At 45.1% G+C, this 27,910-nt stretch overlaps 1 protein-coding gene across 7 annotated transcripts in view; it reads left to right on the forward strand.

The window, feature by feature from the left end:
• Positions 1 to 27,910, forward strand: part of LOC131671296 (protein turtle-like) — a 160,089-nt gene that overhangs the window by 70,882 nt on the left and 61,297 nt on the right. For all 7 annotated transcript variants that reach the window (XM_058947619.1, XM_058947622.1, XM_058947623.1 and 4 more), the window contains one exon: positions 27,243 to 27,313. The gene's annotated coding sequence lies outside the window, so the exon portion shown is untranslated. The remainder of the gene's footprint in view (positions 1 to 27,242; positions 27,314 to 27,910) is intronic.

A 27,910-nucleotide genomic window follows, 5' to 3' on the forward strand; every position in this document is an offset into this window, starting at 1 on the left:
AATGCCGTTGGATCAACCTGAATTTTTGTTTGTTTTTGTTTTAGCAAAAAACAAAACGTACGTCAGTTTAGCGACGTTAGATCGAATATTTTTGAATATTCGATAATTTAGATAGTTCGGTGAGAGCTAAGATAACACGAAGCAGAACGACAGGTGTGTTGAAAGAATATTTGTTGCTATTGCTCCACAATAAAATTTGAAAGAATATAACGATAGCAGTAACCATAGAATCGTTTGTAACGGGGGCAGCGCCTTATTCGGCACTGACGTCACTAATTTATTAAGGGGAGAGTAAGAGAGGCACTTTCGCTCTTTAACAATCGGGGAACGAGAGGATAGGTCGAACGAATAAATAATTTTCTTTGCTTGGAACGTTCAACTTAAATTTATTCAGACAAACAAATACAAAATCAGTTACAATAACGTTTACATCACGCGCACATATACAGAACAACTTAAACTAACGCGGGAGGACGAATGGCCCGGCGACTAAATCGCCTTGGCCATTTACCTCCTTACAAAGGAAAGAATACGTTGAAACCTCTCTACCGTATTACGATGAGCGTAGCCGGCAAGTGATCGCCTGGCTACCTATCGTTCCTACGCGGCCGCGCATCACCATGAGAGAGAGAAACACCGGGGGAGAGAGATAACCTGACCTTTGCCCTTGGCGATGAGCCGGCAACGGGGAGTTGACCTGGCCGCTGGCTGGATGTCTTCCTCGGCATAGCCCGTGGTGAATCCCCTGGAAGTCATGCCGTGCATGGCGGCGAGGGCGACACTGAATGCCCTGCTGCAGGTGTTGCCTCGGCTCGCCCTGGTCTGGTCACTGCTGCTCGTGTACTTCTTCTCTCATTGCGCTGCTACTTCCAACTTCTCTCCTCAACTTTCTTTCGGGAACTACCTCACTCTAGTAAGGCTCGGCTGCGACTCTCTCACGCACTAATTCTTGCGCGCATCTTGCAGTCGCTCAGCGGCGCTCGCTCCTCTCCCTACCTTGATCTATTAGTTAGGCGGCACGCGACGCGTCGCTTATCGGTCACGCGTTGCGCGCCTGCCAATCCCTGCATAGGCCTAATACTCTCTTTCTCTCTCTCTCTCTCTTTCTCACTCTCTCTCTCTGTCTCTCTCTACCTCTCTCTGTCTCTCTCTACCTCATAGTCGCTGCGCTCTTGTTTCTTCGGGCGCTCTCAATCTTGCTCGGCAATCTTCGGCGGCTGGAAAAACATAAAGGCCAGTGGTTAGGCGCAATAAATATATGCGCCGAACGCTGACCACGTCGCCATGCCGAGCGATAAGAGGGAGAGAGAGAAGAAGGGCAGACGAAGAGCAAGCGTACTGCTTGCTCTCGTCACACCCCCTCCCAAGGCCAAAGCTCACTGCGGCCTGACTCTCTTCCCCCTTCTCCTCTCTCGACCGGCAACTTGCAGCCAGCGCTAGACGCTAAACAAAATAATAACCTTAATTAATTTCTTAATCATAACTTATTCTATAACTTAAATTTATTCTGATAACACCCAGATAGAACCAAGGGCAAACTCTTCATCCCCAAAATCTAAACTTAAAACCCTTACAACAAGTGAACAAACTTCTCTCACCGAAGAATCGACCAACCCCGCACGCCATCATAGCAATCCAACTCTAAAATAATAAATATTCGTAAAAAAAATTACGCGTTTACTTTCCGTGGCGGTATGTAACGCTTAATCTCCGAAACATGTACTCTAGTGGTGCGATGTTTTTACTATTCGTGGTCAATTCATAAATCTCGGGCGAGATTACCAGAACGATTTTAAACGGATCGTCATTTTTCGGATCAAGTTTCGCGTTCTTGCCCGCCGCTGCATTCGAAAGCATATGCACTTCGCGCCAAACCAAATCACCCACTTGGAAAAGAGCTCGTCGCCTACCTTTATCGTAGTACTTCTTTTACTTTTCCTGTGCTTCGTCAATATGCTTGGCTACTAAGTCGCGCAACGCATTCAAACGTAATAGCCTATCTTCCATGCTTTTGTATCCAACTTAACTATCGGCTTTACCTTATCACCCTCCGGACGCAAGCCCTAACAGTCTAACCTGTACCCAATCGCTTCAAAACCTTTTCTAACCATAACATATGGCTCTCAAAATCTGCATTAACCACCAACAAATCATCAAGATACCAGAAAACATGCGGTTCATACTCTGGACCGAAAAGTGCATCCATAAGGCGCGTGAAAGCAGCCGGCGCATTTACCAAACCAAACGGCATTCGCTCAAACTCCCATAAACCAAGACCTGGGACCGCGAGCGCCGTATATTGTTTGGTATTCTCTGAAAGCGGAATTTGCCAAAACGCCGCTCGCAGATCTATTTTCGACAGGTAGACTGCTCCGCGCAACCTATCTAAAATAGCGTCAATGCTAGGCATCGGATACGCGTCTGCTTTCGTCACCTTATTTACAGGTCTAAAATCGAGGCAAAACCTATAATCACCGTCTTGTTTACGCACGATCACCGGCGCGTTACACCATTGACTATTCGATGGCCTAATTATTTTCGCCTTCCATAGCCGCATGGTTTCTTCCTGCGTGAATGCTAATATTGGAGGCGACATTCGGCGCATCGGCGTCTTTATCGGGCGCGCATCGCCTACGTCGATAATGTGCTCGATAACCCTGGTGACCGCTGGTGATTCGCCAGGTTCCGGGACAATCCGGCGAACGAGGAGCCGTCTCAGAGTGGCTTCGTGTGGCTACTGGCGTCCCGCAAGGCAGTGTTCTTGGTCCCCTGTTGTTCGCCGTGTATATTGATGACCTCCCATCCGTGCTGACTTTCGCCAACTATATAATATACGCGGACGATACACAGGTGTACCTCCACTGCTCACCGCACGAAATTGAGCGTGGCCTTGCCCAGATCCAGCGTGATGCTCAGGCCGTCGCCGATTGGGCCACTGAAAACGACCTCGACCTGAACCTGGCCAAGACGAAAGCTATGATCCTGGGGAGCGAGCTGTTTATCTCCTCCCTTGATTTCACCATCTTGCCCCACATCACCATCAATTCTACAATCATCCCCTTCGTGGCAGCAGCAAAGAGCCTCGGTGTCACTCTCTCCCCGACCTTCCAATGGAAAGCCCACACTACCGAGATAGTGAAGAAGGTCTACGGTTCACTCAGCTCGCTGAAATTCTACCGCAAGTCCATGTCGCTCTCCCTCCGCAAGTCACTAGTTGAAGCTCTCGTCTTCCCACTTCTGAACTTCTCCTCCACTGTCTTTATGGACCTTGACAAAACGCGGACTCATGACCTCCAAGTAGCGCAAAATGCCTGCGTGCGTTTTGTCACGGGTTTCATACCCTTCATCCCAACCAGCGATGTGACCACCCACGTCACTTATCACAGACTCCGACTTCATTGGCTTACTTTGTCTTCTTCGCGCCTTCTTGCGTTAGCCAGACTCCTCTACAAAGTTGTCTGTAATAACGGTCCTGCCTACCTTACCCCCCATATCACTAAACTAAATGACGTTACCTGCACCCGGCGCTCCCTCCGCAACATTCCAGCCGCCTTTCAATTCCGAGCCCCACGCACTGAAGCCTGGAAATGCTCCTTCGCAATTCGTGGTATGGACCTCTTGAACCAACTTGCGGTCACCAACTTTGACCTCAACAGACTCGCCGAATACAAACGCTGGCTGTTTGAGCTTCTCTTTCTCCTGGAGCTTGACGAGTTCACCCAACGTGCTAATCATGAGAATATGTCCAACACGAATGCCCTTACTCTTCTCCCACAAGTCCAGCGACCCTATAATGTATCGGCTTTCGCCCCCAACCCCTCCTACCTACTTGTTCCAGGTCGCTATCTTCAGTACAACTTCTTACCCCACCAACCTCAACCTACCCTCGCATCTAAACTCTAACCTCCGCATACCTTCAAGCTCTTGCCCATGCGAACTCAGCGTTGTCTAACTAAGCTCTAGCCTAAGTCTCCATCCCCCATCCGCCGCGCCACCCGCTGCGTACCCTCGTTGCATTGCGCTTACTCTAAGTTTAGTAATTTTAAGTTAGTTTTAAGTATAAATTGTATTCTCAATGAGGTGCCTCTAGTTGCAACCAGCGTGCTCGCCTCTACTAGAAATGTAACGCCTTATTCACACAAACTGTATTACTTATCTACCACATATCATACTCATCTGCCTACATCATGTAAATCTATTATATTACCTGCGTGCACTGTATCCTTCCTTAAGCTAACGGGGTCATACCCCATGGCTCAATAAACGTTTAATCAATCAATCAATCAATCAATCTCTACCTCTCTCTGTCTCTCTCTACCTCATAGTCGCTGCGCTCTTGTTTCTTCGGGCGCTCTCAATCTTGCTCGGCAATCTTCGGCGGCTGGAAAAACATAAAGGCCAGTGGTTAGGCGCAATAAATATTCACAAAGTATAACGCACGTTCAAAGTATGCGGTAAACAGCAGGTAACTACAACGAACCTATTTTTTCGAGATTTCAATAAAGGTACAAGCTATTACGTGAAAATTTTCAGAAAAAGCATATCAGTTTTATTATTGGCTAATCTGGCATTTTTTAATTTTTCGAAAGGAATACAAAAAAAACTCCAATTCCTATGACAGATTCTCGTGTCAAATTTGACAACTCGAAATGTAAATATTTCAACAACAGACATATGAAACGTTGCGCACTTGAGTGAGGATATATTTTCATTATAATTTTACACAGTTTTCAAGAGTTACCACGGTATCTGATTTAGATACTATTATAATGAGTGTTAAGGCGAAGAGTAAGGAGATCTATCGAAGAAAGTTAAGCCAAAGTAAAATGGAAAAATTAGCAAGCGGATCGAGTTTCCGTAATACCTTAATGAAGAGTAAGTATATAGTGACGAAGGCTAGCGATGGGTTATTGGATTCGACTAAATGGTCGTGGAGCCGGATAGAGAGACCACTCTCTATCTGGCGGGCATTTTAAGATCATCAATTTTATCAAATCAGACTGCGAGCGCGATTCCTCACTTTCATAAGGTTTATCTCCTCAAAGTGGCTCGAGTCGTTTTCTCGGGCTTTCCACCGCAGTGCAGACGCCTAGCTCTCGGAGGAAACTTACTCGATCCGCAGGTCCCAAGTAGCCTGAGCTTACAACAAGCTCCTCTCCCGCGCACGGCGTAAACGACCAGCCATGCAGAAACATTGAAGCTTCCCGGCCAACTTTGTACTTTACCGCTTTCGGCCATTTATCTTACTTCGTTGTGCCAGCTCGTCCAGCGAAAAGACGAGAAGAGAAAAAAAAAGAAAAAAAAGAAAAAAAGAAAAGACAATGCCGTTGGGCACTCCGCTACTTGCAAGATTTTTTTCAACGTCGATTACACGAGACCCGGATTAATTCTCGAGCTGCTTCCGAAAAAATATGCTTCCAAGTGCATTCGCTAAGCTCTTAAAGATAGTTATACGTCATATTTGCGTTGCGAAGACAGCTGAGCGTCGGAAAACTTGCGATAAGTTTTCGGATGTGTCACAAGTGCATGTGCTAAATAGAAAATGAATTACGAACTCGTGTGCAAGAAAATTTGTAGACGTGACCAATTATTAGCCGAAACCTGTAAACGCGGAAAAAAACAAGTAGATTAGAGCAATAGAAATCTAGCGAGAAAGGGAAAAAAAAGAAGCAAGTGACAGTGCTGGCAGTGTACAGGGGCGTGGTGGTAATTATTTATCTTTAATGACTGGCGAAAGGCCTGAATGCTGGGGCGTCTCTTGCTTTCAGACCCGGGAATAATAAATGAAGCCCGTATATACGTAACATCGCGACGTAGCGTGGCTGCTGCGGCTCGTTCACATCTGGAAAGTATCATTATTCTTGGCGAATGGTTGGCGCGCGGGAGCACTGCCGACGCTGAGATAGTCGGCGCGCGCGGCCATTCGTCAAACCGGCCGGGAAACTTTGTCAGTTATGTTTTTCTTTTTTCCCGCCAGCATCCCCGCTTTCCGTGAAAATATTTTGTCGGCAGCGCCAAGCAGGCTTTCATTCTCGCTCGCATTTTTGCCACGGCACATCTAGCGCGCGCTCCGAGTGGCCTTCAGATTTGCATTCATCGCGACCAAATGTTCGCGCTGCACCTCCGTGTCGTCGTGGCACAAAAATCTGATAATGGAATTTTCGGCGCGAGTGGCAGTGCGCAGTGAGTTATTTTAAAAACCGTGAATGATGTACAACATCCGATAAAACTATTGGCAGGCTCGGCAGGGCGAGAGCGAACGCCAGCTTCGGTGCATTCTTTATCTCTGTTGGTCCTGCTTTTCCGTCATAGCGTCAAGCTCCACAGAGCCGTCACGAATGCCAGTATTAGATGAGAATCGCCGACCAGATCAGCAGCCACTCGGAAAGTTTGGAGAAATTGCGGTCAATCGCTTTTAGTGCACACGCGTGGTTTCATGAGAATATTTGTCTTTTTCTTCCGCCCGTGAAGCTCAAGAGACTGATAGTTAGCAGACCAGGAACGTAACTTTGCCATTTCAATGTTTGCTTCTTTGTTCCTACGCAGCGATGGTCATTGCCAAGACGTAAAGCGCACGAGTAACGAGACGCTTTCTCCGCGGTGACTTCGTTCGGATGGATACACGTTGATCAAGGAAGCGCTAATTATTGCATCCAATCGGGTTACACAACGCAAAATCGTCACTCGGTGCGCATCGAAAGAAAATTCGCAGGAAAAAAATAGTCGGAGCCGTTCGATCTGTGTGCACACGGCGGGTAACGATCGTTACGGCAAGAACGAAACGCGCTCTGGCGCGCGGATGTGCGTATATATATCGAAGGTTCTGCAGATAAATCACGCCGCAGCTTTACCCCCCTCCCGGAGAAGCGCGCGGCTCACGTGCGCGCATGTGGCCGCGTCGTCAAAAGTAACGGCCTCGGTGAGCGAGCGAGCGAGCGTCAACCAAACGACTTGGCGAATTCCAGCGTCATTCGTATTCTCACTAACGCTGCAGCTGTCACTGCGTAGCCGTTGTTCATTACTCTTTCTACCTTTTAACGTGAAAGCCTGCTCGCAGCAGTAGCATAGCTGCGAGATTGCCAAAAGCTACAACGTTCGACTACTCATTTGTCTGAGAAACAAATAGGAAATAGCGAGCCGAATCTAGAGGTTACCTAGTTGCGAACTCAGTTAGAGCCAGGGAGAAATTATAATACAGCGGAGACAGCAGCAGCAGCCGCGCAGAACACCCAAACACACGAGAGATTTGGCCGCTGCGAGTCTCGGAAGTGCAGGGAATTAATTTGGACTCGCGCGGAGCTTGCGAATGGAATAACAAGGAGAATGGCCTGCGAGGGAGACCGAGCTCCATTGCAATTAATAATTCATCCGCGTGGACGAAAGCGTCAGCGGCGACATCAACGACGATTGTAGGATTAATGGCGCTAGTATAAGGGTGGCGAGTGCGATGGCGATGGCGGCGGCAAGCTCGAGGGTCCTCCGTAGGCTCGGTCATCGTACATGTCGCCCGGGAATCACACGATCGATCCTCAAGCCAAAGGACCCTCTGCTCGCTCGCGCGCACACATACTCGACTCGTCTACATCTTGCGAGCTGTACTTGCGACAAGCTATGGTCCAGTGGTCAACGCGATAACCGATGGTATTGTTGGAACCAAGCTTTTGTCGTTGCAAAAAACGTGAGTTCGAGCCCAACGTTATGATTTCAAATAATTACATTGACGCTGAGTTGACTTTTTGACAACAGACTTCGCGAACGAGCAGTAGAATAGTTCGAGTATGATTAGATCGTTGCGTGGCTTTCGATACGCGCTCTTTTATAGCATACTTTATATAGCGCGGAGTATAAGAGTGCAAACGAACGGTTTCGATAGAGTTGGCGCATAATCAAAGTTACTCCCCAGCGTCGTGATCTTCATCTAACTCGATCGTAAGATCGATTAGTTAACTTGATCTGCTTTGAACATCCGCAAATAAACTCCCGACGCAGCCGCGGTAATAGCCGTGAGTCCTGGAGCAACGGATAATTTACACAGCCACTAATTTAGTTTTGGGCAAAAGTTCCATTTTTAATCTTTGCTGGTTTCTGTTGCAACTCTTAAATTATGCCAATGCCACATAAAAAGTGCAGCTAGTCAGTTATGGATAGCGGGCAGCATAAAAGTTGACCCGATCGAACGAAGAAAATAAGAAAAGATGAAAGGTGAATTGTCGAAATCAGCAAGAAAAGCTAGAGGGAGTGAGAGCACGCAGGAGGCAGTCACGTGTGGAGTAGAGCCACCTTAATTCACTTTGTCGACAACGTGCTGCAGCAGAGCCAAGTCTTATCTGGGCGCGCGGCGCTAGACTGGAGCTGCATTAGAGCACGATTACGTTAAATACTTGAGCGCGCGACGGAGAGCCAGTTTCTTATTGGTACATGCTCTACAAAGGAAAGCCGATATTCGGGTGCGTACTATAGTTTCAATTTCCGAGCGAAGCCTCGCCGGCCCAAACACGAATACAATTGGGGCAGCGAGGCTTGCTCGCGTCGCCTGCGCGTATGTGCGATTGTGCGCAATACAAAGCTGCAGTCGTGATTAGCTCGGCTCTGTGTTTAACGATACAATTACGAGCAGGATATAAGGTAAAAAGGGATTGATGGCTCGAGCGACGCACTTTTAGTGTGACGATAAAGTTTTTATACTCTACGGTGCTTTTATTTCGAGCGCGCGCGGCCAGGTTAAACGGCGAACACGCGCAATACTGCTTTATTCGCGTTGTACGCGCCAGCTGAATCAGACTGGAGTACCATTTATTCTTGCGCCGAATATCTTCCGAACGTAATTTAGTACGCGGGACAGGTCGTCGCGCAAATAGCAACGATACGAGCCCGCGCAATCTCCATGCAACTGTTCTCTTGGCTCTGAGCGCAGTTGCGAACCGAATCCCCAATTTCAGCTCTTTATTAAAAAGCACAAGAGTACCGTATATGTTCTCGTATTCAGATTCGTTCGCTTCGTTTCTTCGTTTCCACCAACTCCATCCGAACAGCTAGAGCACTGGATTATAAGACTAATCGCGTATGAAAAGGCTTTTGATCACGAGATCGAGCGCGCGAAGCCGACACGTTATCACCTTGGATTATTATCCTGGCTGAGCATCACAGCGTTGCTCCTAAGGCGATCAAAGCGATGTAAATGCAACGCGTCACGCAACAATTATACGAGGCACAGCAGCAGCAGCAGCAGCAGCAGCTGCTAGGCGATAAGATAGGCACGCGCGAACGCAGCTCAGTAAAACGGCCATTATACCACAAGCCTCATCGGCACCGCGCAGCTGCCGCCGGCACAAGCGTATCGAGTCGTCAACTCGCGCGCGCGCCAACGGCAGCGACTCTCAGCGATATGTGCCTCGCAACGTGCTTAGATCACACCGTGTCACGTGCTTTTCATCCTGCCTTTCATCCATAGATATTACATAACTTTGACTGCGACTCACGCATCGACATGTCAGCTCGATTATTGACTCGTGCTACTGGTATTGGCTCGCCTCCCGATCTCCAGCTCAGAGATTAAAATGCCATTGCTTCATGCAAATGTACAACCATTCACAATGATCAATGATTTTCCGACAATAAATATCGCAGAGACTATCTTGGATCGCAATGAGCCGAAAAGTAGTAAGAGGCTCGAAAAAATCAATGATATGAGGATGACGCGAGTGGGATTAATGCCGAATCGCAAGAGTTATGAATCTACGAACTTGAATAAAACGAATGGTAAAAAGAAATTGGGGGAGACAGCTTTATAACAACAGTTTGGAAAAGCGTGCAGAAGGGCGTAAAAAAAGTTGAAATGAGCACGAATGTGTTCCGAGGCATACGAGGCCGCACTGCTCGCCCGTGAATAATTCGTCCATTGCAGGCTGTACGTGTGCGAAATACGTTCAGTCCAAGCTCTACCTTAGTCTTTTCTTTTTTTTTTTTCTTCCTTTTTAACGTTTTTGTAACGCGCTATAGCTTTACCGAGCTCGTATACTATTTGCCGCTTTTATTATTGTCGTATTCTTGTATTTTTGCGTGAGAGCGTTTTGCAGGCTGCGCGCGCGCGTGTGTGTGTATACACCCCTTTTACTTCACTGAAACATGTATTTTCTCGGAATTTTTCCGTCTTTTCCGTATATTCCTTTTGCGCCGAGATTTAATGTAGGACTCGCGGTGTTATTTCACGAAATATTAAACTTATCTAAACATCATAAAATATCACTTTATTTCCCGCTGAGTCGCGCCGTCGTCGGTGGGCGGCTGTGCAATGTAAATCTTGAAAATTCCGTCAGCAGCCGTAAAAAGTTTGTTGCGCAGTAAATCACAACGCGAACTTCATTTGTTATACATTCCGCGCGCGGAAGCATTTTTCGTTGCGTCGAAATTTCACAAGGGATGGTAGAAATAATAATGAATCGGCGGGGGGTTCGTGCTGCAGCGAAACGGCGAGAGCAAGTACGAAAAGAAAAAATCAAAAATTACACGGTCAGAGTATACGATAATCATGGCTTATTTGTTTACAAAGCGTTCATGTTGATTTGCAATCTTTTCCGAGTATTCGCGCAACTTTCACAAGTCAACTGCAAGCACACATGCAGAGGCATCTGCGGGCAGGGCTGCACGTGCACGACGCTTCGTGCGAGCTTAAAATACCTGAAATTCGCGCAGTGGCAATATCCGTGTGGTGGCACTCGGCCTCGTTTTTTCTCTCTCCCCCCCCCCCCCCCCCTCCCTATCATGCCTCTTCAGGCTTTTTCTTTGGCTCTTTTATTTTTTTGTTACGCTGCTGCCAGCGAACGGCTATATAGCCTTCGGCCACCTGACCAGCATCATTATTGCATTTATTTTCTGCGACACGGCCGCTTGCCAGGATATTAATTATTACGGTCAAACACGCTCACCAGGTACGGGCAATTCTCAGAAAGTTTTAACTTTTGTGTCACTCTACGATATTTTTGTTAGAGAACTGTTTTCTATGACTGGCAAATGAGAAATCTTCTTGTGTATGTTCTGTAGATCATGCATATATACAAAAAAGACTCAGCTTTGAATTATGAGTCAAAAATATGCATAACGTAAAAAAAAGTAGGAAATTTACTTCTATTTGAATGTCACTTTCTCATTTTGCTTTTTTTCACACTGTAAAATTTGGTGCGTTAATCAAAAACATTCAAGTCCGTAATGGATCGAAAGTATTTGAATAGTAGAATCAAAAGTAACTTATTGGAATTGTGCGCCTATCGCAGAAATAGTGTTGTGGTAAATCCAAGCAGTCTCACTACTTTTTCGAGCTATTAGAATTCATAGGTTTAATTGAGTATAATAGACGGTGCGCACCTTAAATAACTATCGGACAAAAACGATAACAATGTATTAGTAAAAAATCAGTGTGTGCACGATATTTTTTAATAGCACATCGACTATTAGTTGAAATTAGTTGAAAAATAATCGACTATTAGTTGAACGTGTGCATTCATGTTTACTACATTATTTGATAGTAATCCACTCGCACCCTCTTTTTGGCGTGAGAATTTGATTATTAAATAAGTTACGGTACGGAAAGCAAATGAAAAATATTGATGAGAATTATACTATGTGCGCTAGGTGTGCTTTTTGGGTTAAACCTCACTGAAAATGGCAACGTGCACTGGAAACACAAAATAAAGAGTATTATATGAAGAATGGTACGATATAAACTCGAAGTTTCAATTTAGAAACTTATTTCCCGCAGTACCATTGAAAGTTCGATTATCCCGACGCATCGATGTCAATGTAATGGTATACGTTTTTCTACAAATAATATATACTTTTTTTACGCTTGTTATTTATTATCATTTTTTTTATCATTTTTATTATATTTTTATATTTATTATATTTATTATTTTTTTATTTATTATATTTATTTATTATATTTTTATTATCATTTTTGTTATCGTTGTTCATTTATTTATTTATTGATATTTCCATGATTTTCGAATGTATGTTTCAAGAAAATCTCCAAAAGAAAAAAAAATGACGTTGCAAAAACGTTTATAACGTTTGCTTTAGAAGGTTGCACTACGTTAAATATAGTATTCTGATAGCTAAAAGAACGAGTGGTAAAAATGTCAGACATGTACTCGATAATTTGAAAAAAATATATGCATGAGTAGGTTCAAGGTTTCTGAGAAATGCCCATATGCATTTGCGAGAAGCACGAGGTTACTGAGAATTTGAGCACGAACGCAGTCATAACGGGACGCTCTCTTTTTCTTCGCCGCTTCGTGAAAAGCTGTCGGAATAGCGATAAATAGCGGTCATTTTTTTTTCTAAACCGAGCACGGAGTCGCTGAAAATGTCCTAAGATCCATCAACAGACGGCCGGAGAGACGGAGCGAGTGCTTTTATTAGGTTCGTTGAATCTGCAATTCTGAAGCTGCTTAGATGAGAAAATCAATGCAAGACGCGTTTCTGCAGAGAGTTGGCGTGCGAACAGCTTGGGAAATGGGAAGTCGGCGTAGGGATAAAGACCTCCAGAAGCCATTCGGATGAAATGTCGAGGCGCTCTCGTGTAAACCGAAGAGCCGCAGTCGCAAGAAAAACGCGTAGCGCGGAGCGAGGGCGCGCAGCAGCAGACGACGACAAAGAAAAAGTTAGAGTGGAGAGAGTGGCTGGGAAAGAAAGATAAGTAGATATAGAGACCGCGCGAGCGAGTCACGTAAAAAGTGGACAAGAACTTTCGACCGGATGACAAATGAACGCGTATCCAATGTAAAAGAGCGCGAGCGGATTGAAGCGTCAAGCTATGATCGCGATGTCAAAGGGCTATCGACGAATCCGCCCCGCCGTTTCGTAATTATTCGTGTGTCCTCGTCGCTCACAATTTCGCGACTTTGTTTATTTTTATCTCGAGCATTATCAACCCCGCTTCCTTCTACTTGCTCCATTTGCGTCGATAGCTGTGTACTCGTTAAAGCATTATATAACGCAAATTCAGCTATGACGTCATGGCCGATATCGCTGACGCATCGGAGTGACGAAGCTAAAAGAGTTATAGGTCGTCGTCGCCGTCATCTTGCGCGGCTGGCCTCATTTGCGACAACGATCCTTTTGTTAGCGACTGCGAGGGAGGCAGAGGGAGAAAACGCCGACTAAACGCGCCAGAAAAGAACGTTTTAGTAAGTTGGAAAATAGCAATGGCGCATTGATTCTTTGTGGGGGACTTTGCTCGATGGACTTATGAGCGAGGCGATTGGAAAATCGGAAAAACTCGACGCCCGCCACCGTAGTCTTTTGATGCGATGATCAATATCACTGCCGCCCCGTTCACTTTTTCATCAGCATAATAGCACTTGTTTTACTTTCATATTTTTCAAAGACCCGACTGAGAGGGCATGGCCAACGAACTCGTTTAGCACTTTATTGTCTGCATTTCACGTGGCAATGCCAACGCCACGCTTCCTTCGCTCCGAAACGGCTCGTTCAAACTCGAATAAAAAATCATCGCGTTCATTTGAATAACGTTTACGTCAACTAATATGTTACGTGCTATGCTGTACAGCTGCGCAAGCTTACGGTATGTTTCCAAAATTATTATCGAGCTCAAATTCCCACTGCTACGAAATATCCTATTACAAGTAACGAAAGCTGCCACATCAATTGCCATTTACCTTGCCATCATAGCTAAACTAGAGCATGTCGCGTGATTTATTAGCTTGTAAGCATCGCAACGACCTTACTTACAATTATTGCAGTAACGGCGCATTGATGAAATAGTACATTACGCTACTAGGGAGTACGGTAGGCAAAGTATGTACCGTCTGCACATTGCATTTCACACAGTGCTTGAACTGCCGTGTTACGTATACTCGTTTTCCGCAGATTCTCGTGAATGCAGGGACGATGTCGCGCCCCCAGCAGGCGACACAGGACCGCGTGGACTGTCTAAAAGTGAAGTGCCTTGTGTATAGGCGATGCGCAGTTTTAGCGCACGCGCGAGGCATTTCGCTCTCAGGCTGTCCATGCGGTTCTCTGCTTCCTGCCGGGAGGGCGCACAGCCACTACTTTAGGCGCGGTATAGGAAAAACATGCTTTTCATCTTCGTTAGCTCTTCAAAAATTGCGCTGCGGCAAAGAGCGCACGCTACCGTTCCACGATCATGACCATGCCGTATACCTATGTGCGTGCGCAATTGAATCGATATTGCCTGTTGACGATGCGCTAAGCACAGGAATGGTTTATTGCATCATAGCGAACCCCACGAAAGTCTTGAATTATTCATATCAGCAACGCAAGCAAAGCATATCTTGTGATTTATAAAAAGCCGTTTGAATTTTCTTTCGAATCTGCGATACTTGTTATTTCGTTATAAAAGTCAAGCAAAATCGAGGGCAGCCGAAGCGCCTACTTAATTAGGCTGTGGATTTTCGTCATCTTTACAACGCGCGCGCTATTCATAGTTCGCTAAAACAAGGGAGTTTCGTTGTTTGACTGTGGACCATTGAAAGGGTGTCGAGCTTCCCTTTCTTTTGCGGACTTTTCATCGCGTCGCAAATGAACGCGCCGCCGACAATGCACTTGGTATATCGACAGTCCAATCTGCCTTGCGTTATTTGCGCGCGCCAACAAAACAGGGTCACGCTTTCGGCTGCGCTTGTTACGAGGCTCTTCAACAAGAGACGTTAACGTGCGCTCCTTGCTCAGAAATGTTTGACAAGCCAAATCATTTGTTTTCTCAATCTTGTCACGCTATCACGAGTTTTATTATTTTTGCAATATCTCTTGGCAAGCGATTCAGCTTTCTATTGAAAAGTCATTTTGCATCGGCCGACAGCAATAAAGATCGAAACGAATAATCCCGATGAAAAGACTGGGGATAACGGAGAGGAAAGCTTCAAAAATAACTGAACACAATTACTAATCCAAAATCCAAGCCAATACGTTACAAAACTACCAGGTGTACTGCAGATACACGGTCGTAATGAAAACTGGAACCAACAGGATAAGTAACTTTCTCAATCTACATACATTTCTCAATCTCGTACGTGTTCTCAGAGATCGCTGCCCGCGAATGTAAAACAAGTAAAGCGCGGCAAATACGCACAACCAGAGTGTATATTTTGGCTTTAGCCTCAAGATAGTGGCATTATGCTGATATCCTAATGATTTCCTAGTCTTGCTTCATTCTCTTCGTGCGTTTCATTTGCATTTGCGCCGTCTGTCGACGCAACTGGATTATCATTATCGAAAGTCGAGCGCAGCATCGGGAAAAGTAAGTAAGAGAAGAGAAATGAAAATATGAAAATCCGCGGAAAAGGAGGTTCCAGATTGATTGAGTTGCACGTTCATTAGTTATGCAAAATATAAGGGACCCGTGGAAACGATTGCTGAAACGGTTTACTTATATTTCACGCGATTGCAAATAATCAATTATTTAGATTTCCTTCGCGGGCGTTATACCTACAGAGACACTAATTTACGCGGGTCTGGATTTAAAAATGATAATGTAGCCAGTAAACCGGGGGACTCGAGCGCAACTCTGCCGTTGCCGTAGCTGCTGTTGCTGGTGCTGCGCAAAAGCGGGTAAATCGAGCGGAAATATAACTCGCCCGCCGTAGGAACATTCATCATCGGGGAGTTTCATATGAAAATCGGGCCGGGGGAGTGATCGATTGTCACGCTCGCGCCTCCAAAATGTGAAACTCTCGTGCGCGCAACCCAGCGAGCGAGCATTATCGTCTACGATGAACCCCCATCCAAGCGTTAATCGAGCGAGGATATAGAGGAAGACGGGCAACAAGTCAGCCGGGCCAATGAACTAGCCCGATTGATTCGGACAGACCGGAGCTCTGTCTATCCGAGACGGATCTCAGCCAAACGAACAAGTATCAGCTCACGGGCGGCAAGGACAAAACTTTCACTCTCATGCCTTCCTCGGATCGGATAAATCAAGCGAGTCGACAACGAATTGCGTAAATGTGTGAGCCCGCTGCAGCACGCCGTCGAGTGATAAAAAACAAGTGAGCCTTGATTCAAGGATTATCTGTGACTAGAGTCCAGTGCAACTAGCCCGCGCCGACAAACAACGCAACAACGGGGCAGGGACGCGAAGCTAGATATTGGTTTCTATCAATCATCCCCTGGGGCAGCACCATCCAAATTATTATAGAAAGACACTGCCTTCGTCGCAACTATCTCCTTGTGCTTTCGTTTCAACAGCTGCGCAATGCCAAGAATCTGCCAGCGAGTGAGAGTGGCTTGGCTTACGAGTTGGCAGCGAATTCGAGTAGTAAGTGCGTACGTCGTGTCAGACACAGTCTCTCTCAGCGTGATCAATGCTTCCAATAAACTTCAAATTTCACGTCGTTGATATGGCGAGCGGAGATGATGTTGCTCTAGATCGAAATAAAGTAGGATCAAGTCGCGTTCTCTACCTGACTGACATCGATTATGGGAACGAGTGCTGCTTCGTACTCTCGCCATTACTCGTGGTTTCACTGTGACCGCATGGTGGACTCTGGGCAAAAGAGGGGGATCTCTCCCTCGGTAATAGTACATTTAGTGCAGCATAATCGTGCAGCGCTTTGTCACGCTCTCTCTCTCTCTCTCTCTCTCTCTCTCTCTCTCTCTCTCTCTCTCTCTCTCTCTCTGTGGCTCTGCTTAATGTTTATTAGGAGGTTGGATGTCTCGCGAAATTCCGGCCAATCACTCATTGTCCCGGCGGCCACTTTTTGTTCGTTAACTTGGCGCTGCTCGATGGACCACTTGATGAATCGGTGCAAGCGCGCCCGCGCTTCCTCTTGTTAGCCTAGTCACGCGTAACTTTGTTCTTGCGAATATTACTTAGTAGTAGTGTCTGACCAATCGCAGGCTACACTGGCAATTAACGGGTTTTGTCTCATTTACAAAAAGCATTAGTCGTGAGATCACATTGGCATTTTTTCACTCGTGAAAATAGAAAAACATGTATAAATGGTGATGATATATCAACGGATATACATTAAAAGACATTGGAAAATTACACTGAAATAGATCGAAAGCAGACACGTTTGACTACAATACAGTTTGGTATCTTAGGTAAGTGGTCGAACGTGAGTGAGATTAAGTAAATGGAGCCCAGCATGAAATTAACGCTCGAGAGGCCGCGTCATCGTTTTTGGAAAATGGAGAGCTGCGCGCTATAGGAAAAGCAGCTTTAACCTCAGGAATTCTAGAAATTTGCGTGTCCGAAGTCGATATGGAATGACGCCAGACAACGGCTTGGAGGTGACAGATGACGCGGGAAGTAGAGAGAGGGAACGGCTCTCTCTCTCTCTCGATGAATTTTTAAGAAATTCCGCAGCCCTCGACATAGTCCGACAATGCTTTTCCCTCGCTCGCATCGCCAACCGTCGGCTTTATATTCTGCCCATCGCATTTTTAGCTCTCTCTCTCTCTCTCTCCCCTCTCTCTCTCTCTCTCTCTCTCTCTCTCTCTCTCTCTCTCTCTGTCTCTCTCTATTTTTCTGTCGCTCGCCGAAAGGACTCGATGAACTGCGGCAATAAATCGAGTGCTTCACGGTCGTGTCTTTCAGTTCTCGAGGTGGGGTCGCACGCATCGCGGCATACTCCAAGAAAAATGCAATATAGCGCAGGAAAAAATGAGCAAACCGTAAATCAATGGAACTCACGAAATCTTTTTTCTTCCAATGTGTATATATGTATGGATTACAGAGGACGGCTTCTTCGAAAATTCAGTGTTCCATTTGATTTCGTACGCTGTGTATTGGATTTTCGTCGGGTGAAATCTCGACTAGCAGGTAATTAATCGAGTCGCAAGGACTTTTTTCATTGGGAATTCAAATTTGTCGAAGAAAGAAAGAGAGAGAGGGAGAGAGAGAGTGGAAAGTCTACGTTTACTTGGAGGATCCGAAGCTTCTCGAATAGACTTATCGCGGTGTTCGGGGTAATTAAGTGATTGAAAATTATACAGCCGAGACGCGGAGATTTCAGCAAGAACTGAGCCGAAGAATTAATGGATTATCGAGCGGGGAAGCTATTGTATGGTTTTTACGATCGACGCGGCGTTCGCTCGCGTATAAGTCTGAAAGGGCGTCGATTAATTAATTATTGCAGTCGTAAGTCTTCGTTCGCCGTCGATAAAATTCAGCCCTCTTTTAAATTTGAGTATAAGAGCAGAGAGAGAGAGAGAGAGAGAGAGAGAGAGAGTAAAAAAATCCTGTTTGCTGTTGGGCTTTGAAAAATTGTTGGAGAAAAGTGCGTTCGCTGTAAAACCGCGCAGACTGCCGGCGCCGTTTCTTTGATTGTGTTTGAAAAATAAAAATTGATGACTAGAGCGCACGGCTTATGATTCACTACTGTTAATCCATACTCCGACAGACTTTTTACAAGCTTACATTGCACTCATCGAATATGCAATTTGACAAAGTTTTCTCCGCGTTCAAGTTGAAAGTAAAATTGGCCGAAGAACAGTGGTAGTTAATCCTATTGATCTTGATCCAGTGAAACAGACGTATTCCGTAAGAAGAGATGTTTGATTGGTAAACGGGAGGTCGCAATTACAGCTAAGAATACATCGGCGGTGGCACTGTGATCACCGTAGGTCAATCGAGAAGCCAACCGACAGGCCAACATATCGGCTGCTACGGCTGGACGTCGAGCGTCGGGGCAGACAGCGATCGCTTTATAACCGAAATTCCTCAGCGAGTCAAGGCAAATGCCGACGTTACGGTCAATCAGTTTAGAGCGAGCTGCCTTTGAGCGCTCGGAGGTGGCCAAACGCTCGCTCGCTTGCCCGCGCGGGCGACGGAATATACCCGCTAATTGCTGCCGACTACACGCCGATTATCGGTCGAATAGCCAATGTTATGTCGCTGGATAATGGGCTAGCATCTCTACGCCGAAACCAAAGAGAACCCGTGAATCGATCGCTTACCTTCGCATTTATTTCACTTAGGTGTTCTCGATATATACGTGCTCTTCTTTTCGTTACTTAATCCTTATCTATTTACTTATTCATAGTTGCAGCTAAAAAAGAACAATAGTCGACGAAAATTCTTCAAGCTGAAACGTAAAATTACGCGGATAAATTTCAAAGTAGCTTGTTTGCTGAAAATTCTATTTTCCGCTTGCACCGCGCCGTCTGCATACATAGAAGGCTAGATAAGTTAAAGAGGACGTCTGTAGCAGCTCCGGGAAAAGCTCGGATGCACGTGTACACAAATCGCGTCGTCACTCACGTATGAAGGTGCAAAGTAGCTTACCGCGTGTAAATACTACGCTTCCGATTTAAAGGAGGAACCTGCAATTCTCTCTCTCTCTCTCTCTCTTTCTCTCTCTCTCTCTTTGCCTTTATCTTTCTGTAATCACATATTCTACGATGGATTCAATAACTGATTTTAATAGAAAACTTTGTTCATTTCATTGAAAAGCAAGTCAATTCGAGTACGACATCCCTGCTGCGAAGTTTAAGAAACATGTTTCAAGAATTTTTGATAAGCTTTCTACCAATGATGGAAATGCGTACAATGTAAACTTCTAAAATAATGTAAGTATAATTTGAAAGCTGAATTCAAGCTAATATGGTATATAAACGCATATAAAGAACTTGTCTTCTTTATAAATAAGCTGATTATAACATAATATAAACCTTTCTTATGTTAAATGTTTGAAAAAGCTTTAGCACATCCTTATAGAATGAATGTAATGCATTTTGTCGGAACAAAGGCCAGCAAGATAGTAGGCTAGAGAGTGGAAAGTAGCGCCCGTATAGGTGGCAAATTTAGACCAGTGCGCGTATACAGAGTGTACAGGCAGGACGAGGAGGTGGGGCAAGGTGGCGGGGGAGTAGAGAGTAGCGAGGCTCGAATTGGGCGTGAGCAATCAATCGGTCAAATGGTAGCGTCGTCGTCGTCGTCGTCGACTCGTTAAATTTACGCTGGGCGCGGCCTCGAAAGTGCTGTTATTAGTTGAAAAGGGGAGGACAGCGGCATGGCTTTTGATTAAATATTACATTTTCATAAAGCGCTATAATTAGTCGACAGACAGGGACAGGGGCAGCGAATATTTATCAAGGCCGAGTTGGCGCATCGCGCGTGCTGCTGCTGGCGTGGGAGGGCAGCTCTTTCCCTGCTCGTCGCTCGACTCGCGCCCGTAGAGCTGCACTGCACAGTTTGCCCAGAGTAAACAGGACCAATTAGTTTGCCAGGACGAAACGCGTTTTCATTACGCAAGCCCCGATTGCAAGTGGTCATTCGTTATGCGCTTATTATAATGCCGTCATTTCATTCGTAGCGGCTAATCAAACCATATTTTCATTTCGACTTCCATCCTACTCGAGACATTCCAACTATTCATCACGCCTCTGCCTCTCGACTGTAATTACCAATATTAATCGCTCTTATCAATTATATTTTGTCAACCAGATCCCATTTATGGACTCTCGGATTCGTGGATTTTTATTGCGTTTTTATCGGCACAAAATCCTCTTGCGCGTTACTTTTCATGCGATTTACTTTTTCTATATACGTTGCGATCATTTTTACCCGTCGATCGGGTTACATGCTACAGACAATCAAAATTAGAATTTATCTCATCGCCAAGCTCACAATGCATTTCAACGATCTTTGGTAACCGTATGATGTGAACGAAATTAATTTAAACAGGTGTACACACGTTGACCCGGCGGTACATTGGCTCGCATGAATCTAATATGATTTCGAGCGTGCGATACCGCATATTGGCTTTCATAAAAGAGGTATTTAATGCCTCGCTTGAATAATTTATTTGCAAGATGAATTTAATTAATTTGGAATCTTCAGTCAATGTAATTTCGCAAAAACGTCAGAAGGATCTTCGAATAATGTACTTTTTCAATTTATTTAAACAATTGACATTGCTGATTTCTGAGAAAAATTAAAAGCACATGTATATTATTCGATGTCGAGTTCCTTTTTCGCGTTTCAAATAATATCGCAAAGAATTTAGTTCCTCAGCGTGCAATTAATGCGGTTAATTCCTATAATAAAAATGGAAAGATATAAACAAGCACCGCACAAGTACGTTTGAAAAATAATGATTCCTTTGATAGTGAATTTTCACGAGCACTTGCCTCATGTATTCGAGTGCAGATATACAGAGCGACTTTATACGGCTCTCTTGCACGTTCGTTTCTGCTTTATTTTGTCACTCGCGTTCGCTTTTATCTTTGTAATTTATATTTTCCCTCTCTCTCCATCTTCCTTTTTTTTATTATTCACACGTGCACTTTTTGCCGCTGCAAGCGCTTTCAAGTGATATGCAAGCGCCTTTTGATTTACTCTCCCGCCCAGCGCATATCGCCGTCCTCATCGTCTGACGCTCCCTCGCTCTCTCTCTCTCTCTCTCTTTCCCTTTTCCTCCCGCTTATACTTGCACACTGTTTCTCTCAAACTAATAGCAATGGTAGTAGAAAGCTCTATGGCTTCAATGAAAGAAACGTTGTACGGTAGGTAAGCCATATGCTGACGCACCGAGGCACAGAAAAGTCAGCTTTGATCTCGACATATTCGTTTCTATCTTTATACCAAACTACTGCTTTTTTTTGCTCTCTTCTTATTACTAATGAAAAGCGTAGATAAATCGCTGCTCTTTGCTTATCACATAAAGGTGTTGGATTTTGTGGAACCATTAAAAATAATGACGAGTACGTTCAAGATGATATGAAAACTTAACTGACGCAAATATCGTTTGACGTAAAATTAAAAAAAAATCTTTGTTTAAATCCGTTTTATATTAGTTAGTTATTAGTATTTCATAAAATATAAAAAGTTGTCCTTTTATTGATATTGTTGTATAATTATCGATAGAGTAGTTAATAATTTATGAAAAAGTTCGGTTGAAATAATACAACATTTTGAAAGTAATATATATGTTAGGGATAATGTCCGAAATCGGCTAGAGCTAGCCCTAGTCTCCTAGAGCCTTAGATAAAGCTGTCCCAAATCGCTAATGCCGGACTTTAGCCAGGTAGAGCTAGCTCTAGTTAAGTACCTGTGGCTATTGTTGCCTGCTTGTATATCATTATAATTTTATTATTAGTAGTTCTCATACACGTTTTATTTACTAGGCAGCTCTAAGCCGTTAAAACGGCAGACTTTGATGGAATGAAAACCGATTTCATTCAAGTTAATCAATTCAGTTTTGAAAGCAAAAGAAACCAGTGTTTTGATAAAGCTACAACAACGTTTGAAGCGTTATGACATTTGTTCAATTGGAGGCATTCAGAAGCTTGTTCTTCCCCTGAAATAACGTAAATGTGGAAGTAAATAGCTCTGGATCGAACTTAGAATGAATCTGAATTTCATGATGGCAGGTGAATCATTAATAATATATTACATTAAAAATGAAAAAATGTTCGATTTATTGCATGATACTCATCTTTTCGTGAGGCATGGAGGAAAGCATCGAATGCTATTTGAAGTAATAAAAAATATAATAATATTACGCATGAAATAGTTTTATTATTTTTGAAGATATTTATAGTTTTATAATTTGTAGTTCTAGAAACTTGTAGAATAACTATTAAAATTATGAGTTTAAGAAGGCCAGCTATTGTTAAACGGTGAAAATTATAAGTTTTCTTTGTTGTAATATAAAAATCGTTCTAGTAAAATTATCATCATGAACATTTTTCACTTTACGGTATTCGGTAAATGCTTTCATGTTCTTTTTAAGTCTAAAATCTCACTTAGTGCCTTAGAAAGATTTCTTAACCGTAACACCTTATTTGAAAAAAAAGTGATTTACCACGCTTTCGTGAACGTTAAAATAAACGAAAATCATTTTTAAAGGGTTGAGTTCGTTTTCTTCCAAAAAAAGTTAGTACGGCTGCCTAAAGCTAGCTGTAGCCGACTAAGACTAGCATTAGCCAGAGTCCGAACTTTAGCCGTAACACACATACGTACACGGTATGGTATGTGAAAAAGTTCGCTGGTGCAATATAAAAGAGAAACAAAAAAGTTATTTGACCGTATGTATGGAAATTCCTGATGACCCATTGGGATTCAGGACTCGAAATAATTATATGTAGATTGGTTTTCCATTCTAGCGTTAAAACTCAATGTGAGTTGATTGGTGGCACGTTGAAAGTCAGTGTCGATAAAATCAATTAGCTCTTGATCAAATATTTATCTTAAAGTGACACAGAAATTCTTTATTAATTTTATATTCTTTATTTTTAGTAACACCATTTGCTTTATCAAAACATTGTGCAAATAAACAATGGAGTACAGCTGTATGAATATTGCTACATTATATTTCGAGGATATCACTGCGATTACATTCGTTTGCATGAAAATAAAAACGGACCAATGAGATAAAATAGGACATTAGCCTAAGATGAACATGTATAGTGTGTCATACGAAGAATAACAGTGGGAACAAAAGGGAGAGTCTTGACACGCGTGAGCAGCTGGGAAATAAAAAACGGGAGAGGAGACGGAGCAGCAGCGTCTAGGGATCGCCTCACTCGGCCGGTTGCATTAAGTCCAATGCTGCTTCAAAAGGGTTAACGGCTGGATAACTAGGTAGTGCGACATGTTGCGTATCCCTTTCACGTAAGACGTCGAAAGTCGAGCTTTATCGACCGAAGGACGGGCTCCTCTGTTTCTTCTCTTTGTCGTGTTTTTTTCTTTGTTCTTTTTCTTCTCTTGCACAACAAACTCAACGTGGAGCTTGGTTTTACCGGCGCATAAAATGCACCAAAAGCGGCAAACCACGATTCCTAAGGGACTTTCGTATATGCAGAACATACCTAGCGAGAGAAAAAAAAATAAGGCGCTCGAATGAAAGATAATAAAGATAAAAGAAATGTCGGATTTGGATTATCCTACATGATTATAACAACGTTGCGCTTTTATAATAAAGCTAAAAATCTGTAATTACGCCACATCAAGCAGTTATTCTCATAAAGATTACCGTGATCTTCAATAACGCGTCACTTTGCCTTAAAAACTACTATTCGGGTTATTCACTTGCGAACGTAGTATTTCAAGCGTATCGGTAAATAGATTTTTGTCTTCGCGTACTGCTCTAAAACGAGATGAACTGAAGTGGAATAAAGAATACTGTACCGTCGGTGGAAAATCAATCAATTTTTGCTGGTTGCCTCGCGTGTATCAGTTTGACGATACTGTGCATGTATGCATATCTCACTATTATCAAATGTGTCTAAAATAACATATAACTAAAACCTAACGAGCAATCCAATCTTTTCAGTTATCAACTTTAATATAATATTTTTGTTCCTTTGTCCAATGATACGTATCGACGAATCATGTCGGTCGACGTCATGAAAATGAGATACGGCGCGAGAGTTGACAAAAGCCAAGAGAAGTGTGGTTACGCTTACAAGAAGAGACGAAAAGAAGCGAGAAAAGAGGAGGCAAAACCGATGCTCGAGCTCGTGGTGAAGCTAATGAAACTATTGAGATGCAAATAGTGGCCTCGAGCTCGCGGCGCTGCTCTCCCGCTCTTCCGTCGACCCCCGGGTCAGCAGCACAACTTTCTACAGTCTTCTCTGCCGACATCTTGAACCCGCAAGTCAATGCGCTGGAATAACTCGAGGCTCCTTCCACTCTTCCATCCTATATGCACTCTAAAGAGCCCGGCCCATTAGCTATTGTTATATTCCATGGCCGCGCGACATTATTTCAGATTTGAGCCATCCAGTGCCCGTGTAGTTGCGTGCGCCAGCAGCGGCGAGATTGAACAGATGCCGCTTTCTCCCTAATGCCCCACGTTAAGTCGGAATAATACCACACCGCGATGACTCGCTTTCACTGCTCACAAGATGTAACTTTATGCGTTAGAAGCTTTGCTTGTTACTCATTTCCATTCTGCGACGACGACACATTCAATCTAAATGGATCTTTTAGTTAGTCGATTTGGGTACAGTAGAACACACTTGACATAGTCAGACGCCATCGCACGCTGTGGTGATTCGATAAGATTCGATAGGCACATATTTTTCTAAAAATATCTTGCTGCGAAAGAAACGTAAGTACGTTCGATGGAAAAAAATTGATATTTTCAAGTACATTGGCTTTCCAACAAAACAGAGGAAGGGAGAGAGAGAGGGAGACAGCTGGAGGGGGGATGAAATAATGCGACGCAGTGTGGCTGTTGCTAAAACCAAGATTTGCATGGCTGCCGATGCACTAAGGCAAATCCCGGGAAAATAAACAAGCCAGGAGCCGGGTTGGGAGGGCAAGGGGAGGGGAAGAGCGCCTAACGTATTGCCGCTCGAATCGGAGAAAAAGAAAACGCGGCAAATCCCTAAGAGAAATGTCGAAGCGCGGCGGCGAGCTTGCTAGACGGGAAAAACCAATGAAAAGAGGAGCGAAAAACGAAAAAGATATCCAATTTTCTCGCTCTCGAGAGCGAGCGAGCGCCAGCTACTACGTGCTCAACAGCCTATATCCCCTTTTTGCCTTGTAATTTTATTTACTCGTGACCGTGAGCTTTTGTATACATGATCGGCCGCAGCTACATCAGCTCGATAAGGCCTTTGACTTCCTCTCTGTTTCTTTGCTTCTATCTCGCGCGTCGATTTTCACATTCGGTCAGAAGACTTATCCTCAGCTGCGGGACTTATTGCCGAAAGGAAAGCGAACGGATCGAGGGCGGTGCTTCGCAGCCGAGCTCACTCGGAACCTCGTAGCATTGATGATTGCTGCCACTCTCCAAGTTCTCTGAGCCTGATCAGCGTTGATTTTAACGGTAATATGTGGGAGCCGCGGGATAGGCGCATTTGGTGGGCAATCAATCGATTGGCTAGACGACTGACTCGACGCACAAATAACTGGCGGTGGACAGCGCGAGCAGCTTGATCGGCGATGGGCGCGAGCAGTACGAGCTGCAACATTAACTGGACGGCTATTAATAAATCGCTCGGCAGCGGCGCGCGCGAGCTTACTCGAGGCCGCTGTCCCGCTGGATATATTGGAAATCCACGCGGCAGCCAGCTTATTCGAGGCGTATAAGTGCAGCTACAGCCGAGGCAATCGACGCTCGCGAGGGATAAATTAAAGCAGCCCAGCCGAAAGATCCGGCGGTTGCCTGGCTTTAGTTTTACTGCGTGTAGTCCCCTCGCTTTTATTATCAGGCAGATCCAGAGCAATCCAGCGATCGCCCGTGATCGTAATGGGCTAAGAGCGGCCGCCCGGGCGCTACTCCAGAGCAGGAGCGTCAGCAGCTCTCCGCGCGTTTATTGCCCTCGACACTGCCCCCTCGCGGACCGCGGAGGCCGCCTCGAAGCGAACGCTCGCGCCTGCGATGAGATTCTCGCCGAGCGCGCAACGACGAGCCAGAGCGAGCCGGCAGTCGCGCGCCGCGAGAAGAAACTTGGCCCGCTGGCAAATATACGCAAATCGCGTTTGCGTCTTCGCTCTCGGCTACGTCTAAACTGCCAAGCTAAGCGGCAGCGACGTCGCGTCGGCGCTAACTTGCCGGCAAGTCGCTTTTGGGGCTTATGATTAAATCATCGCAACGCGCCACCGCCGACCCGCTCTGCCGGCGCGTTTTGCCACCGCCGCCATGCCCAGGTCGTACGCGCGCCGAGCGAGCGCGACTTATCGGCTTGTTAAACGCCTTCATTCTTGCAGCCGCGATAACCGCCGCGCGCGAGCGCAATTTTGATCCGCAGAGCGCCGAACGCTTTCGCGCGCTTAGCAGTGTAGCTGCAAGCGTACGGGTTTTTGGCACGGGAAAAGGAGGCCGTGGCCGTGGTACAGCGCGCGCAAAAACAGCAATCGCGGTGCCAGCTCACGGGGGGCTTTTCGCCGTGCTCATTATTTGAATTGGCTGCACGAGTGACGCTGACCTCTTGCGCTGCATCGGTAGGTGTGCCACGCTCGGGAGACTCTTTGCGCCAATTACAGTTGGCCCACGCGTAGCTCGCGCCAGCGAGGAGATACGGGCCCGTAAGCGAGGCTGCCGTGTCGCGGCATTACAATTATCTATGACACTGGCGTGCGAGCCGAGGACGACAATTTCCCAGGTCAATCGTAAATTCCGGAACACCTCTTCCGCGTCTCGACGCGCCACTTGCAACACTTTCGTTTCTGCTCATCCAACCCATTCGATACCCCGACGCACTTACATTTTTCTCGGCTGTAAATTACTAAAGTTCTTTCTCTCTCGCTCACTCGCTTGCCACTTGCGCTGCTCTCTTAACAAGTCGATTTTCTTTCTCTGTTTCAGATTCGACTCCTCGACCCCCTCCCCTCCTGAGAGGGACTTGGCGTAACTTTCAGAGAGGAGTTTCACTAGCGGTGAGTAAACTTCACGGTTCTTGTTTGAAATTCGCACTCGTTAGTTTCGCAGAGAGAGGGGCAGAGCCTTTACCGTATCCTTTTCTCGGAGATTTTTATTAAAAGTCTCTTTTTCTCTCTGTTTTACTTCGAATGCCATTTCACGCTCAAAAAAGCTAACGCTAGAAACCACCTTATCAAAATAGCGTTAATGCAGATCAAATTGGCTCTACAGTTGAATTTACAATTCGAACGTCGAAATATTACCGATTACGTCGTACGGCGTGCGCGAACGATTTCCGGAAGCAGAGTGGGACAGATTTGTCGCGTGAAAAATGAATACGTAAGAGTTTATTATCCCGCGCATCGATACCGTTCCTTTCCATCGCGCGTCAAGTAAGTTTACCTTGAATTTGTTGCGCGTACCGGCCGTTTCAGCGTGCAGACTTGAGAGCGCGAAGGAGGATTGGCGCTGGGCAACGCAATGACCACGAAGCAACAGCAGAGGGGAGCCCCTCGACGTAAGATTGCGAAATCGGATGTCGGGCTTTTTTCCCTCTCTTTCTGGTTGCGTATCGGCGCGCGGCGATACGTATCTCCGCTTTTTCGCCAGCCGAA

The sequence above is a fragment of the Phymastichus coffea genome, unplaced genomic scaffold, assembly GCF_024137745.1.
Source record: "Phymastichus coffea isolate CEN01 unplaced genomic scaffold, Cenicafe_Pcof_1.1 PCOF00123, whole genome shotgun sequence".
NCBI lineage: Eukaryota > Metazoa > Arthropoda > Insecta > Hymenoptera > Eulophidae > Phymastichus > Phymastichus coffea.